Raw genomic sequence first — 14,265 nt, 5'->3', positions numbered from 1 at the left:
ATGTTTTACACTGGTAACCAGGGTAAACATCGGGTTGCTAAGCGCAGGGCCGCGCTTAGTAACCCGATGTTTACCCTGGTTACCAGCGTAAAAGTAAAAAAAACAAACAGTACATGCTCACCTGCGCGTCCCCCAGCGTCCGCTTCCTGCTCTGACTGAGATCCGTCCCTAAAGTGAAAGCACAGCGGTGACGTCACCGCTCTGCTGTTAGGGCCGGAGCTCAGTCAGTGTCAGGAAGCAGACGGCAGGGGACGCGCAGGTGAGCATGTACTGTTTGGTTTTTTTACTTTTACGCTGGTAACCAGGGTAAACATCGGGTTACTAAGCGCGGCCCTGCGCTTAGCAACCCGATGTTTACCCTGGTTACCCGGGGACCTCGGCATCGTTGGTCGCTGGAGAGCGGTCTGTGTGACAGCTCTCCAGCGATCAAACAGCGACGCTGCAGCGATCGGCATCGTTGTCGCTATCGCTGCAGCGTCGCTTAATGTGACGGTACCTTAAGTCTGGGTGATTGTTGAGGGAAGTCACCCAGACTTCCAGGAGTCTTTTTACCCCTCAAATAAAGTACTAATAAACATGGAACTACTTTTCAAGTACCAATTGTTAGAACCAGTTTTTATCATCGTTGGCTTTCATTGACTACGAGTCTGCAGCCTACTTTATTGAGTCAGGACTAGTGGTGAGCGAATATACTCGTTGCTCGGGTTTTCCTGAGCACGCTCGGATGATCTCTGAGTATTTATTAGTGTTCGGAGATTACGTTTTCATCACGGCAGCTGAATGATTTGCATGTATTAGCCAGCTTGATTATATGTGGGGATTCCCTAGCAACCAGGCAACCCCCACATGTACTCAGCCTGGCTAATAGCTGTAAATCATTCAGCTGTGGCGATGAAAACTTAATCTCCGAACACTAACAAATACTCGGAGATCACCCGAGCAACGAGTATATTCGCTCATCACTAGTCAGGACTGGTTCTGAAATTAGGATTAGGGACAGTTAGGTTGAAGGGACCCATTCAAATTTTTGCCACTGACAAGACATTGTGACTTCAGAATCTTGCCCTGTTGCTAATGGTAGAGTTCACAATGCAAGTGGGAACACTTCACTCCCAGTCCATCTCCTGCTGTGTCTTGGATAAAATTTACATAATGGGTTAGTATTTAGGTTTCCATGGCTGATTGTTCACAATCTTGTTTTTGATTGGTTTTGGAAGGATATTGTTAAGTGGAACCTCAATTGTCTTAAGAGATGTCTTAGTTCTGTACAAATTTGCTTCGCTATTCTGGAGGATCTGTGCCAGGGTACATGAAAGACATTGGATATGTGTTTTCAGAAAAAGAGGCAGAGATATTACCTCCTTACCGTACTTGTGCTATTAATCTTGCCCCTAATTCCAAATTGCCTAAATCTTGCCTGTACAATTTGTCTGGGCCTAAATGTACCACCATGAAAGATTATGTAAACGAAAGTTTAAGGAAGGGCAATATCCGTCCTTCCTCCTCCTTTGTAATTGCAGGGTTTTTCTTTGTTAAATATCGTGGGTCTCCCTCCTTGCCTCGATTTGCATGAATTAAATAAAATTACGGTGAAGAATACATACCCACTTCGACTCATCACTGACCTATATAATCAGCTTATGTTGGCTAACTGGTGTTCTAAACTTGAACTTAGAGAGGCTTATAATTTGATACGCCTCCAGAAGAATGAAGAATGGAAAACGGGGTTTTAACATCTGAGGGTCTATTGGAAAATCGTGTCATGCCTTTTGAATCAACCAATGCACCAGCAGTATTTCAAAACTTTACCTTTTTTGATTGCATTGGAAGGTTTATTGTGGTAGACTTAGATAATATTTTCTAAGGTTTGGTCCCTGGGGCTTTTAAAAAATTAAGTGTTTCATGTCTGCTCCAGTTATAATTCAACCCAACCTACAGGAACTGTTCATTGTGGAGATGGATGCTTCGGAGGTTGGGGGAGGGGCTGTATTATTTCAACGTCCCCAAACTCTGACCAACTTGCAGCCATGTGCATTTTTTTCTAGGAAATTTTCTCGTTTGCTGAAAGAAATGATGATGTTGGAAATCGTGATCTTCTCACTATCAAATTAGCGGTTTAAGAATGGAGTCATTTTTTAGATTGGGAAGTTCATTAAGTCACTGTGGGGATGGATCATAAGAATTTACGGTAGCTTATATTGAATCTGTTAAATGGTTAACCCCCCAAAACAGACCAGATGGTCCTTATTTTTTCTAGATTCAATATTTCTGTCATGCTGAGGGCAACGTTTAAGAATATAAGGGCTGACACACAGCTTTGATTCTGTTTCTCCTCTAGACCCTCCTGCCTCCATTCTACCTCAATCCGTAGGGGTTTCCATGTTATCTTAAGAGTTGGAAGCAGAGATACGGAGAGTCCAGTCTTTGGCCCGTTCTGCTTCCTGGGGTCTAAATTATTTGTACCTGTGTACCTAAGATTGCATCTTTTACAAGAGTTTCATGATTCCATCCTGTGTGGTCACCCTGGGGTCACAGCTACGCGAAAACCATTGCTAGGCTTTTTTGGTGGCCATCGATATATAATGATAGTTGAGATTTTGTTTCCACCTGGGAAGTTTAAATAAAAATGGAAAACTGTGTTTTGTTTTATTTCAAATAAAAGACTTTATTCTGGCTATGTCTTTATTTACAATACTACTATAGGATTAGTAATGGAGAGGTGTCTTATAGATGCCTCTCCATTACTAATCCATGCGCTTGATGTCACCTGACAATACAAAGGTGACATCAACCCCACAAATATGAACCCCACTTGTTAAAACTACAGGGCAAGTGGGAAGAGCCGGGTAAAATGCCAGAGTTGGCGCATCTAATAAATGTGCCTTTTCTGGGCAGATGCGGGCTGCTAGTTTTAGGCTGTGGGGCCAATATCCAGGGGAACCCATGCCATTTTTTAAAAAAATATTTATTTACAGCGCAGGTGCAGGCTGATGAATACTCCCATCAGCCGCTCCTGCTCTCACTGTTATTAGCAGCAGCGGGCATCGGCTGATGGAAGCAGTAGTCCCATCAGCCAACATCAGTGAACAGAGGTAAATGTTATACCTCCGATCACAGCTGCCGGCTCACGCTGTCTTTTGATAGTGTTGGAACCACGGTTGTCTGACCGGCGGGGATGGTTTTACCGCCGATCAGAAGCAGTGTTTGCCACGCTGTCTTGCACATGACAGCGTGGCAAATACTGGATGTTTGTGCCCCCCATTCAAGTGAATGTAGTCCAGGTTCGAGTCCGGGTACTGTTTTGGTACCCAAACCCAAACTCTTTGTAACTGTTCGGCTGTACCCACCGGACCTGAACATCCAGGTGTCTGCCCATCTCTAGTCACCATATTGTGTACTGTAAATGTTGTGTTTAGTACTTCCCTGTTGATTACCCTCCACCATCTGCTACTGTGTTTTGCCAGAAGTGCCAAATAGGTGTTAGAAGATACTTATGAAAATAAGTTTTTTTTGTTTTAAAAAAAGGGTATACTATTTGCTGGCCAATAACACGTATTATCAGTTAACTGGATAAGAGACAGTCACCCCCACCAATCACAGGAATTTGGAACACCTCTGAGAAACACAAGAAGTTACATGGACCGCCAAAAGCTCATCAATAGTCTTTTAATATATGTTGCTGTACATTCTAAGGGCATACAGTATGGTAGAGGGGAAACCATAGTGAAATGAAGACGTAGCCCACCTTCTGACCTCTGAAGCAGCCGGTGGGAGCTCAGCAGCACTATGCAGTCCATGCAGGATGATTTAGTTTTAACTAGTAATTCATGTTTCCAAATCAATAACCTCTAGAAAAGTTTATACTGAAATATTGCAGTGGTTTATAGGGTATGGGAGCCGTACATTTTATTAGGAATGTGATTGTGTTATGTGGGTGGCTCAATATTAAAAGCACATGCTGGTATGTTATAAATAGTATGTGCAGGCTGCAGCTGCCTTACACTATGTATGTTTGTAAACCTGCACATTATATTCCGGAGAGATACTTTATATAAGTGGTACTTTTTACATAGTTTTTCCTGTTTTTCAACCAAGATCCAATGGCCTCTTCAGAGAGGAAGAGAACAGGAACACTGGTGTCACCTATTGAAAGTTCCATTGCTACTTCCAGAAGGGGGCACTGCAGTTCCTTTTCTCTTTTGTCTAATAGGTGGTGCAGCGCCCCAGAGTTCTGGTCGTTGCAGTACTGTGGCTTCGCCGCTAAGGGGAGCCATGGTACGTTCGATGGCACCGAAGGAGTTCCTCCAATCAGGTATCACAGACACCAATATGTTTCACAGCTGGGCCTCCGGGGGGAGCTAAGGGTGCTATTCATTAGGCCACTCCCCACCATAGTGGGTAAACTGGGGGTCAGGCAGGAAGTTAGAAGAGAACGCTGACGGGATTGAACGGAGCAACACCCTGTGGCAGGGGGTGTTGTGAAGGGAGAGACTGTAGGGTCTCTGCCAGGGGTGGGATCCTGGCAGAGGCTTGGCATTGAAAGAACGTAACGGGTCCGCGCAGGCTCCTGGAAGCGGCGGGACTCAAGGAAAGGACTAGAAGCGAGACAGATTGTGCTGAGTGAGAAACGAGATCAAGCAGAAGGAGAATACCAGCAGGGGTTGTGCTGAAAGAGGCAGCACCCTGCTGAGGCGCAATACCGGTGGCCGGAACGCCGAGGGAGTGGATTAGAATACAGCTTCAAGCCATACTCCAAACAGCGGCAGGACAGTCGGTCTCAGGCGGGCTGTCTACCACATATCACCTATGAAGTCTTGGGGGGCAATTGCGGGAGAGGGGCGACTCTAGGGTCCCGGAAGAACTCCAGGCCTACCTGACAAACGGGTGCCATTCCAACCTGAATACAGGGAAGGGGTGGATTGCAGAGGAACATCAAATCGAGTTGTGAGGGAACTTAAGAAACAGACACAACCGTTGTGGGGTTACTTTCCGTAAGCACAGCAGGGAAGGACTACAACACATAGCGCTAGAAGGAAGGCACAGATTTCCACCTGAGAGGAGAACTCTGGAGGTGCCATTGGACCGGCCGGACTTGCGTAGCCTGGTGAACCGTGTTCTGGACTGAGGACTCAGAGATCTCCAGTAAAGAGGTAAAGAGACTGCAACCTGGTGTCCTCGTTATTTACCGCGACTTACACCCCACAACTGCACCGCTCCACCGCTATCATTACTACCACCTATTACACCGGACGTCCCCCACTGACGGACAGGGCCACGGACCGGGTCTAGCCACCGTGACAACCCCGAGACTGAGAACTAGAGGCCCGGCTCCGGGTATCCCCTCGGCCCTGCGGCGGTGTGGGGGCGCTCCAGTGGCACTAGAGTTACTTTCCTTTTTCTACCAATACAGTGGCATGTAAAAGTTTGGGCACCCTTAGTTGAAGCCACAACACTAGCAGACTAATTAAGGTCTGAAACCTTGGTCATAGTTATCTGAGCACACAAAGAGTGGCCAAACTTTTGCATCAGCCCATCTTCCTTTTTGTAATTTTAAAATGTAAAAAATGACAATATTTTTTTTTTTTTAGCTGAAATACAAGCCGATTGTGTGATCTTTAGCTTTAGGCCTTTTAGAGATCATTTCATCTTTAACTTGGTTAACTGTTCACAACAACAGTAGTTTTGAGGAGGGGTGCCCAACATTTTACATGCCACTGTAGGTAGCATTAGAGTTCATTTTTATTCCAGTAGGTGGCACTAGAGTTCCTTTTCTTTTTCTTTCAGTAGGTAGTACTAAAGTTCCCTTTCTCTTATTTCCAATGGGTGGCACGAGAATTCTTTTTTTACCAATAGATGGCACTAGAGTTCCTTTTGTTTGTTTTTTCCAGTAGATGGCAGTAGAGATTATTTTCTTTCTTCCAGTAAGTGGCACTAGTTATTTTTTCTTTCTCTCAGTAGGTGGCACTAGAGATCCTTTTTTTCTCTTCCTCTCTGAAGAGGCTATTTGTATAATTCCATTCCCATGGGAACATTGCATTGCATGTAAGTCTCCCTACACCATCTTGGCTCTCACCCGCGAGTATGACACCATATTAGCCAGCCTGAATTGCTACTGTGGAAACACGGGGGTCGGCGAGCGCCCCAGGGTCTGCTGGCCAGAACCGCATGGACTAGGGATCTTCCGCCCAATGCCTGCTCTCCGGTTAACGTGGGAATAACGCTACTCAGACAACACAGGGTGAGGGTAAAACAGTGTGGCGATTATTGAACCACAATACAAGCAGATAACACATAGAACAGTCCAGCAAAGTTCCCAAAGATGGTGCACATTGCAGAGTCTCACCCTTCCGCTGACCCACCGGGATAATGGCAGATGTTACGTCAGAGCTCCCAGGGTTGGCTACCCCACCTGTGGTACACACGGAGAGGAGGTAGCGACAAGCTTAGGAAGATGACAGTCCATTGAGTCCATACGAGATACAAGGTCAACTGACATGAGAGTCACAATCTGGCTTATCCAAACATCTCCATGGAGCCAGGCGACCAGAGGGTCCCAATCCTGGCTTTCTTCAAATGTATGCATGGTCCAGCGATGGTCAATGGAGCAGATCTGTATTCTTCCAACCGGAGCCAAAAACCCCTAGGTTGTTTCCTGTAGAATGATAGAGCCGTGTCCCACGTGATGGTGCCATGATATTGGCTGCTGCTCTGTCTCTGGTCCATTGGATGTATATGTCTTCGCTAAATCTCTAGCTGTCTCTCTCCCCATCTCTCTGTCTCTGAGTCTCTTTATACAGAAGTATGTAAGTTATTTCTAGATTTACCCAGTGTCCTTCAGTCCAGTATCAAGATAAAGGGAAGAATGGTGATGAGATCAAGTAGTATTACTTGATTATTTAATCTATTTGCATAGTTTTTCAATCTCTGCTTTTGAAGTCAGCAAACTGGTTCCATAATACAATGCATAATTAGCATATCAGCAAACATCACTAGTCATCAAAGATAAGCGCACACCATGTTATATGAAATATCAGCTTACAAGTCCTTATTACATGTTTACACAAGCAAAAGTATAGATAACAGCATATTCTTCTTGGTTTTATATAAATAGTCATCTGGGTTATTAAGCTATAATCCGGTTTATTCACAGCTACCATGCCTCATACTTTGTATAAAACGATATAATTAAGGCAACGAGGTGGTAGAGACGGGCGGGGGAAACCCTTAAATTGTGATGACGTGATGTCTATAGCGGCTTTTACCCGACTACGGTGATGTTACTATCTACCAAAACCTCTTACCATACCAAACAGAGGGCACATTATGGAATCTGTGTGGGATTGGTGAAGGGAGTCTTTGTCTCCATCTGTTGTTTTTTTTTCACCTCCAATATGGCACTAAGACACCTGATGACAGAACTGATCCCATAGATTTTTATAGTATTGTTCCTGGCCTCCATTGCACCAGTTGTTGTTCCAGACTGGTTCTAGATCAAAGTGTTGCCTTCAACATTTCCTTTTACCCGGAAATTGACATTGGACCAATGCACAATAATATCAGCTCAAATGTAAAACAGACCAGACATAACTGATATATGGGAACACAATGAGTTCTCCAGTTTGAACAATACCTTTTTTGTTATCGGGGTCTTTTGTAAAACATACAACATATGGAACATACAGTCTCCTGGTGCCCAGTTTAATCAGGTCATGTGCTGGAGATGACAGCAGGTAGGAGCAGGATTGCAAGGCTCAGGTCCATTGGACACAAATGTCTGACGGCTCCAAGGTCTTGCCAATCAATTTTCTCAATTCTAATTAGCAGCAACAACTTTTAAAAATTAAGAAATAAATAGACAATAATCTGCACACTTCTGTAGCTCCAAAAAGATCCTGTGTTATGGACTGTTCATGATTATTGAGATGTTTGGCGACCAACCGTGACTTTCAGAAGAACCTAGTAACAAGAGCTTTTTTCCATGCAGCACAACTGCAGGGAAAATCAGGTATTACATGACGTCAGTTGGGTTGAATGGGCTGTCGTTACTCAGAAAATTACTGGCTCCTCCAGACTTCTCACCCATGGAGATTACGATTGTGTGACTTTATAAAATCGTGTAAAGAAACAAAAAGATTAGACTAGAGAGCACTCAGGGAGCAAAAGGTGCTCATATCAAACTTATGTGTATACAAAGTAAAATAGATATTCACTAACACAGTTTACATGGTGAAGATCTCATTCAACTCAACCTCACTGTCCGGGATATTTTTAGTTAAAAAGGTTATCCAGGACTAAATTATTTTTTTTTACTATGAGCCAAAAAACTAATTGGCAGGTAGCTACTAACTAGTTATCAACTACCTGCCTTTTCTGTCCGGCGCTGACTCAGAGCAGTCGCCAACCGCTCCTGCCGGCGATTCAGCTGCTCCACGTCAACAGAGCAGCTCTTCATCCAGGCTGCTCTGGTATGTACTGTATGTGACTGCCGATATCATACTGATTGACATCGCTGGGTGGAATAGGCAGGTAGTTAGCAAGTACCTGCCTGTTAGTTCATAGGCCCACAATAAAACATTATCTTAACCTCTTCCTTCCCGACCTTCGCCGTACTATTACTGCGGAGGTTGGGTCCCCTGCTTTGATGCAGGGCTCCAGCGGTGAGCCCACCTCAAAGCTGGGACATGTCAGCTGTTTTGAACAGCTGACATGTGCCCGCAATAGCGGTGGGTGAAATCGCGATTCACCCGCCGCTATTAACCAGTTAAATGCCACTATCAAACGCTGACAGCGGCATTTAACTACCGCATCCGGCCGGGCGGCCGGAAATGATTGCATTGCCGACCCCGTCACATGATTGGGGGTCGGCGATGCGTCAGGATGGTTAAACATAGAAGATCCTTGAGACCTCTATGGTTACTGATGCCGGCCTGCTGTGAGCGCCACCCTGTGGTCGGCGCTCATAGCAAGCCTGTAATTAAGCTACATAGCAGCAATCTGATGATCGCTGCTATGTAGCAGAGCCGATCCAGTTGTGCCAGCTTCTAGCCTCCCATGGAGGCTATTGAAGCATGGCAAAAGTAAAAAAAAATGTTTTAAAAAATAAAAAAAATATAAAAGTTTAAATCACTCCCCTTTCGCCCCATTCAAAATAAAACAATAAAAAAAATATCAAACCTACACATATTTGGTATCGCCGCGTTCAGAATTGCCGATCTATCAATAAAGAAAAGGATTAACGTGATTGCTAAACGGCATAGCGAGAAAAATATTCGAAACGCCAGAATTACGATTTTTTGGTCGCCGCGACATTGCATTAAAATGTAATAACGGGCGATCAAAAGAACGTATCTGCACCAAAATGGTATAATTTAAAACGCCAGCTCGAGACACAAAAAATAAGCCCTCAACTGACCCCAGATCACGAAAAATGGAGACGCTACGGGTATCGGAAAATGGCACCCTTTTTTTTTTTAGCAAAGTTTGGAATTTTTTTGTTACCACTTAGATAAAAAATAACCTAGACATGTTTGGTGTCTATGAACTCATAATGACCTGGAGAATCCAAATGGCAGGTCAGTTTTAGCATTTAGTGAACCTAGCAAAAAAGCCAACCAAAAAACAAGTGTGGGATTGCACTTGTTTTGCAATTTCAACGCACTTGGATTTTTTTTCCCGTTTACTAGTACACGACATTCTAAAACCAATGATGTTGTTGAAAAGTGCAACATGTCCCGCAAAAAACAAGCCCTCACTTGGCCATATTGACGAAAAAATTAAAAAGTTATGGCTCTGGGAAGGAGGGGAGCGAAAAACGAGAAAGCAAAAACGGAAAAGGGCAAGGTCGTGAAGGGGTTAAATCCATAGTGAAAAGTTAAAGAGTAACTCTTGTTTTCATTTTTATTTAATAGTCAATAGTAGACATGAAAATAAGCAACTTTGTTATATATCTTATCAGAGAAATCTGCATCTTTCTCATCGTGGATTAATTGATGTGTAATATCTATATTCAGTGAAGACAACTTTTCCCATTACTGACATCGGGGATGACAGTTGGTGCTTTTAAAATTCTATGGAGGGGAGGAGGAGCTAGAGGCGGAGACAGACATTCTGCTGCAAGTTCTCCTGAAATGACAGTTACAGTTCTCCATAGATCTTTATGAGCACCAACTGTCATCTCCTATCTCAGAAAATCTGTATTCAGTGAAGACACGTTTTACCTGTGAATTGACAATTTGGAGAATTTTTTTTATTTTCTTAGTTTCTTATTTTCACATGTACTAAAACATCGGTTCCTCTTTAAATTCCCACCATGTGTATGAGTGAGTATATGCTTTATTCCAAATTTTTAGGCACATAGGTGTAATATGAGCACCTAAATATTCCGTAATTCTTTTAGTCTCCTACTTTTTGTTTCTTTTTATATATTTTCGTATGTCGTCTAGGTTTAGTGTGGTGTCAGCTGGCACCACACATCTGGTGGGTCTCTAACATTGTTTGTCCTTTTTCTTAATTTCCTTCTTCTCCAATATCGAGATTTTTTTTTCTTCTTGTGCTTATTTGTCTTTGTAAAAGGGCATTTTAAAATGTTTTTCCTAATCCCGACACCCTTCTATTAATACAGAAACCCCCTGTATTACATTCTGACAAGGACTTGCTGAAATCCAGTACGTTCTCACAAGTTACATGAGGCCGCTATAAGGCCGCGTGCAGACCCAGATCGGATATATTGTCATAATCTCGCGGAGAACATAATTCATGGCTGAACTGGGACATGATGTAGAGATTTAGCTCCAAATTACAGACTGACATGACATCCAGAGGGTTTTATTCTTGTAGTAAGGATAGGTTAGAGGAGCAATCACAGAGACGAATAGGTGGATAAGACTGCCAGGGAAGTGGAGAGGGTAATGATAGAGGAGACTAACGTCTTTGTCATTAGCGGACTCTGGACGGAGGCGACGTTCTGACACCTTCTCTCTTTTTTTTTCCATTTTCCAAGTGCAAGTTGAACCTTGCGACTTTGTGGCCTTATTAGTCAGCAGCGGCGAGGACAGAAGAGGAAAAAAAACGTGGCAAGAATCTATAAGAATCCTTATAATAAAACCAGACCCACTTTTTCTGTAAGAAAATATTATAGGAACCTACACAACATTTGTAAAAAAAAAAAAGTAAAACACAACAAATTAAACTTCTCTTAGCATTCAGTCGGTACTATAGGCTCCTCACATCCAAGCATGCATTGCTCCTGTCAATGGCTTTAAAGCCTCCCTCTCTGATATGTCTGTTTGCAGTCTGACAGATAAGAAGCAGAAGCCTAGATTTTTTATGAGAGTGGTGCAAATACCCGGTCCTGCAGCTAGTGCAATAAACTGTGACTGTAGGACACAAGCTCTGAGAACCGTCACTTACATTTCGACATCTGTAGCTCATTTTTTGATTAGTTGACCTAAAGTGACGCCATCGTTGTGGTGTGACACGTGTGTGACGTAACGTTGCTACCGGCTAGCGAATCAACAGGATTGCCGCAGATCTTGAGAGGGACTGTCATCTGGTGGCCACAGATCGCCTGCAAATTGATTCGCACAAACTCTATTTCCGGCAATAAGTACATTTATGTACTTTCTAAAAAAAACGAAACTATTTTTATTTTCTGCCATTTAAATTATCTGGCAGCAAAAAACACCCCCTACCCAGTGAAAAGAAGGCCAAATAGATGCCAGTAGGAGGGAAGGATAGTGAGGATTTTAGCTAACCAATCCTGTTCTCATTGGTGGACTACGGTCACACAGCCAATTCTCTCTCATCCAAGAAACTTGGGCCAATTATTCTAATCACACTCTCAGTGTGATCCAATTTTCTCAGGTGTGTAGAATAAATTACAAAAAAATCTCCATCTTCTCCATTCTGTAAGTCCGTGAAAATTGGACCGCACTCTGATGTCATCCGAATGCAGTCTGATTTTTTCCACAGATCCATAGACATGAATGTCTGAGAGTGATCTAATAATCAGATGCAGCTCATGCATGCTGTTTTTTTTTCCCATTGGATCGACTCGGTATAGTAACCCACATCATTGTTAATAAATTTCAGATCCATCCCATCATTTTCTTTTCTTTTCTTTTTTTTTTTACAACAGTCATGATAAATTCAACTTCAACACATCATACACTAAAAAAAGAAAATATAATTATTTTTTACACATGTAATTATGCAGCAATCCTGTTGCCCCCTAAATTCCCTCATATTATGCCAGGAACTATGTCATCAACTGTGATGTCTCAGATTGTGTATAACTACAGGTGCTTCTCACACGATTAGAATGTTATCAAAAAGTTAATTTATTTCAGTTCTTCAATAGAAAAATTGAAATTCATATATTATATAGATACATATATTTATATAGAGTGATCTATTTCAAGTTGTCACGGTACCACCCCTCTATGTGTCTGGGATGCAATTACTGACAGTACTGACTTGGCCATCCACTCTGATATAGGGGTGTGCTGAAGCTGTCAGGACCTTGAGTGACAGCTTGGCCATCCAATCTGGTACAGGGGCGTGCTGAGCTGTCAGTGTGTTGATTGACAGCTCGACTATCCAGTCTGAGACTGTGAGGCATCTGCTGTCTACAAGTGTTCATTATTCCAGGTAATTGCCATGCTACTTAACTGAGCTGTGTCTCCCAGTACTCTGCCAGTCGTACATTCAGCATGTTCTCCTGTGCCTTGAGTTCTGTATGCTTGATCTGATGCCTGACCTTGGACTTCGTTCTGACCATCTGCCTGTTTAACCCCTTCAGCTCTGATCTGTTATCCTCCCGGTGCTCTGACCTCGGAGCGTTACCTGACTATGCTTTTGTCTCTTCCTTCTGTTTATGATCTATCTTCCTGGCTTCTGACCTTGAACTCCTTCACCACTCTGACTCATGTCTTGGCCCTGAGAAGTGACTAGCGTCATACAAGTGTTTATTTCTGTTCTGTTGAAAAATGATTTTAAAATTTGAATGTTGGCCTCCTGAAATGTATGTTCAGTAAATGTACTCAATAGTTGGTTGGGCTCCTTTTGCATCAATTACTGCATCAATGCGGCTTGGCATGGAGGCGATCAGCCTGTGGCACTGCTGAGGTGTTATGGAAGCCCAGGTTGCTTTGATAGCAGCCTTCAGCTCGTCTGCATAGTTAGAACTGTTGTCTCTCATCTTCCTCTATGGGATTAAGGTCAGGCGAGTTTTCTGGCCAATCAAAGTGATGCTGTTGTTTTTGAACCAGATATTGGTACTTTTGGCAGTGTGGACAGGTGCTGAGTCCTGCTGGAGAATGAAATTTTCATCTCCGAAAAGCTTGTCGGCAGAGGGAAGCATGAAGTGTTCTAAAATTTACTGGTAGACGGCTGGGCTGACTTTGGTGTTGATAAAACACAGTGGACCTACACCAGCAGATGACATGGCTCCCCAAACAACCACTGATTGTGGAAGCTTCACACTAGACCTCAAGGTGCTTGGATTGTGGTCTCTCCACTCTTCCTCCAGACTCTGGGACCTTGATTTCCAAATGAAATGCAAAATTTACTTTCATATGAAAACAACACCTTGGACCACTGAGCAACAATCCAGTTCTTTTTCTTCTTGGCCCAGGTAAGACGCTCCTGGCGTATTCTTTTGTTCATGAGTGGCTTGACACAAGGAATGCAACACTTGTAGCCCATGTCCTGGATACGTCTGTGTGTGGTGGCTCTTGAAGCAATGACTCCAGCAGCAGTCCACTCCTTGTGAACTTCCCCCAAATTTTTGAATGGCCTTTTCTTAACAATTCTTTCAAGGCTGCGGTTATCCCGGTTGCTTGTGCACCTTTTCTACAACACTTTTTCCTTCCACTCAACTTTCCATTAATATGCTTGGATACAGCACTCTGTGAACAGCCAGCTTCTTTAGCAATGACTTTTTGTCAGTGACTGCCTTCTGGGCATCTGTGAAGTCAGCAGTCTTCCCCATGATTGTGGAACCTACTGAAGCAGACTAAAGGACCTTTTTTAAATACTTAGGAAGCCATTGCAGGTGTTCTTTGGTAATTATTCTAATTTACTTAGATAATGACTTTTGGGTTTTCATTGACTGTAAGCCATAATCATCAGCATTAACAGAAATAAACACATAGATCACTGTGTTTGTATATAAGATGAGTTTCACTTGTTGTATTGAAGAACTGAAATAAATTAACTTTTTGATGATATTCTAATTTTGTGAGAAGCACCTGTATGTCCAATTTT

General features: G+C 43.1%; 1 protein-coding gene across 3 annotated transcripts in view; it reads left to right on the top strand.

Moving 5' to 3' along the window:
- Window positions 1-14,265, top strand: part of CPQ (carboxypeptidase Q) — a 606,939-nt gene that overhangs the window by 554,133 nt on the left and 38,541 nt on the right. The window lies entirely within an intron of this gene.

The sequence above is a fragment of the Ranitomeya variabilis genome, chromosome 6 (genome assembly GCF_051348905.1).
Source record: "Ranitomeya variabilis isolate aRanVar5 chromosome 6, aRanVar5.hap1, whole genome shotgun sequence".
In the NCBI taxonomy this organism is placed as follows: Eukaryota; Metazoa; Chordata; class Amphibia; order Anura; family Dendrobatidae; genus Ranitomeya; species Ranitomeya variabilis.
Note: the sequence above shows the minus strand (reverse complement) of the source record. Positions and strands in the feature narration are given on the sequence as shown.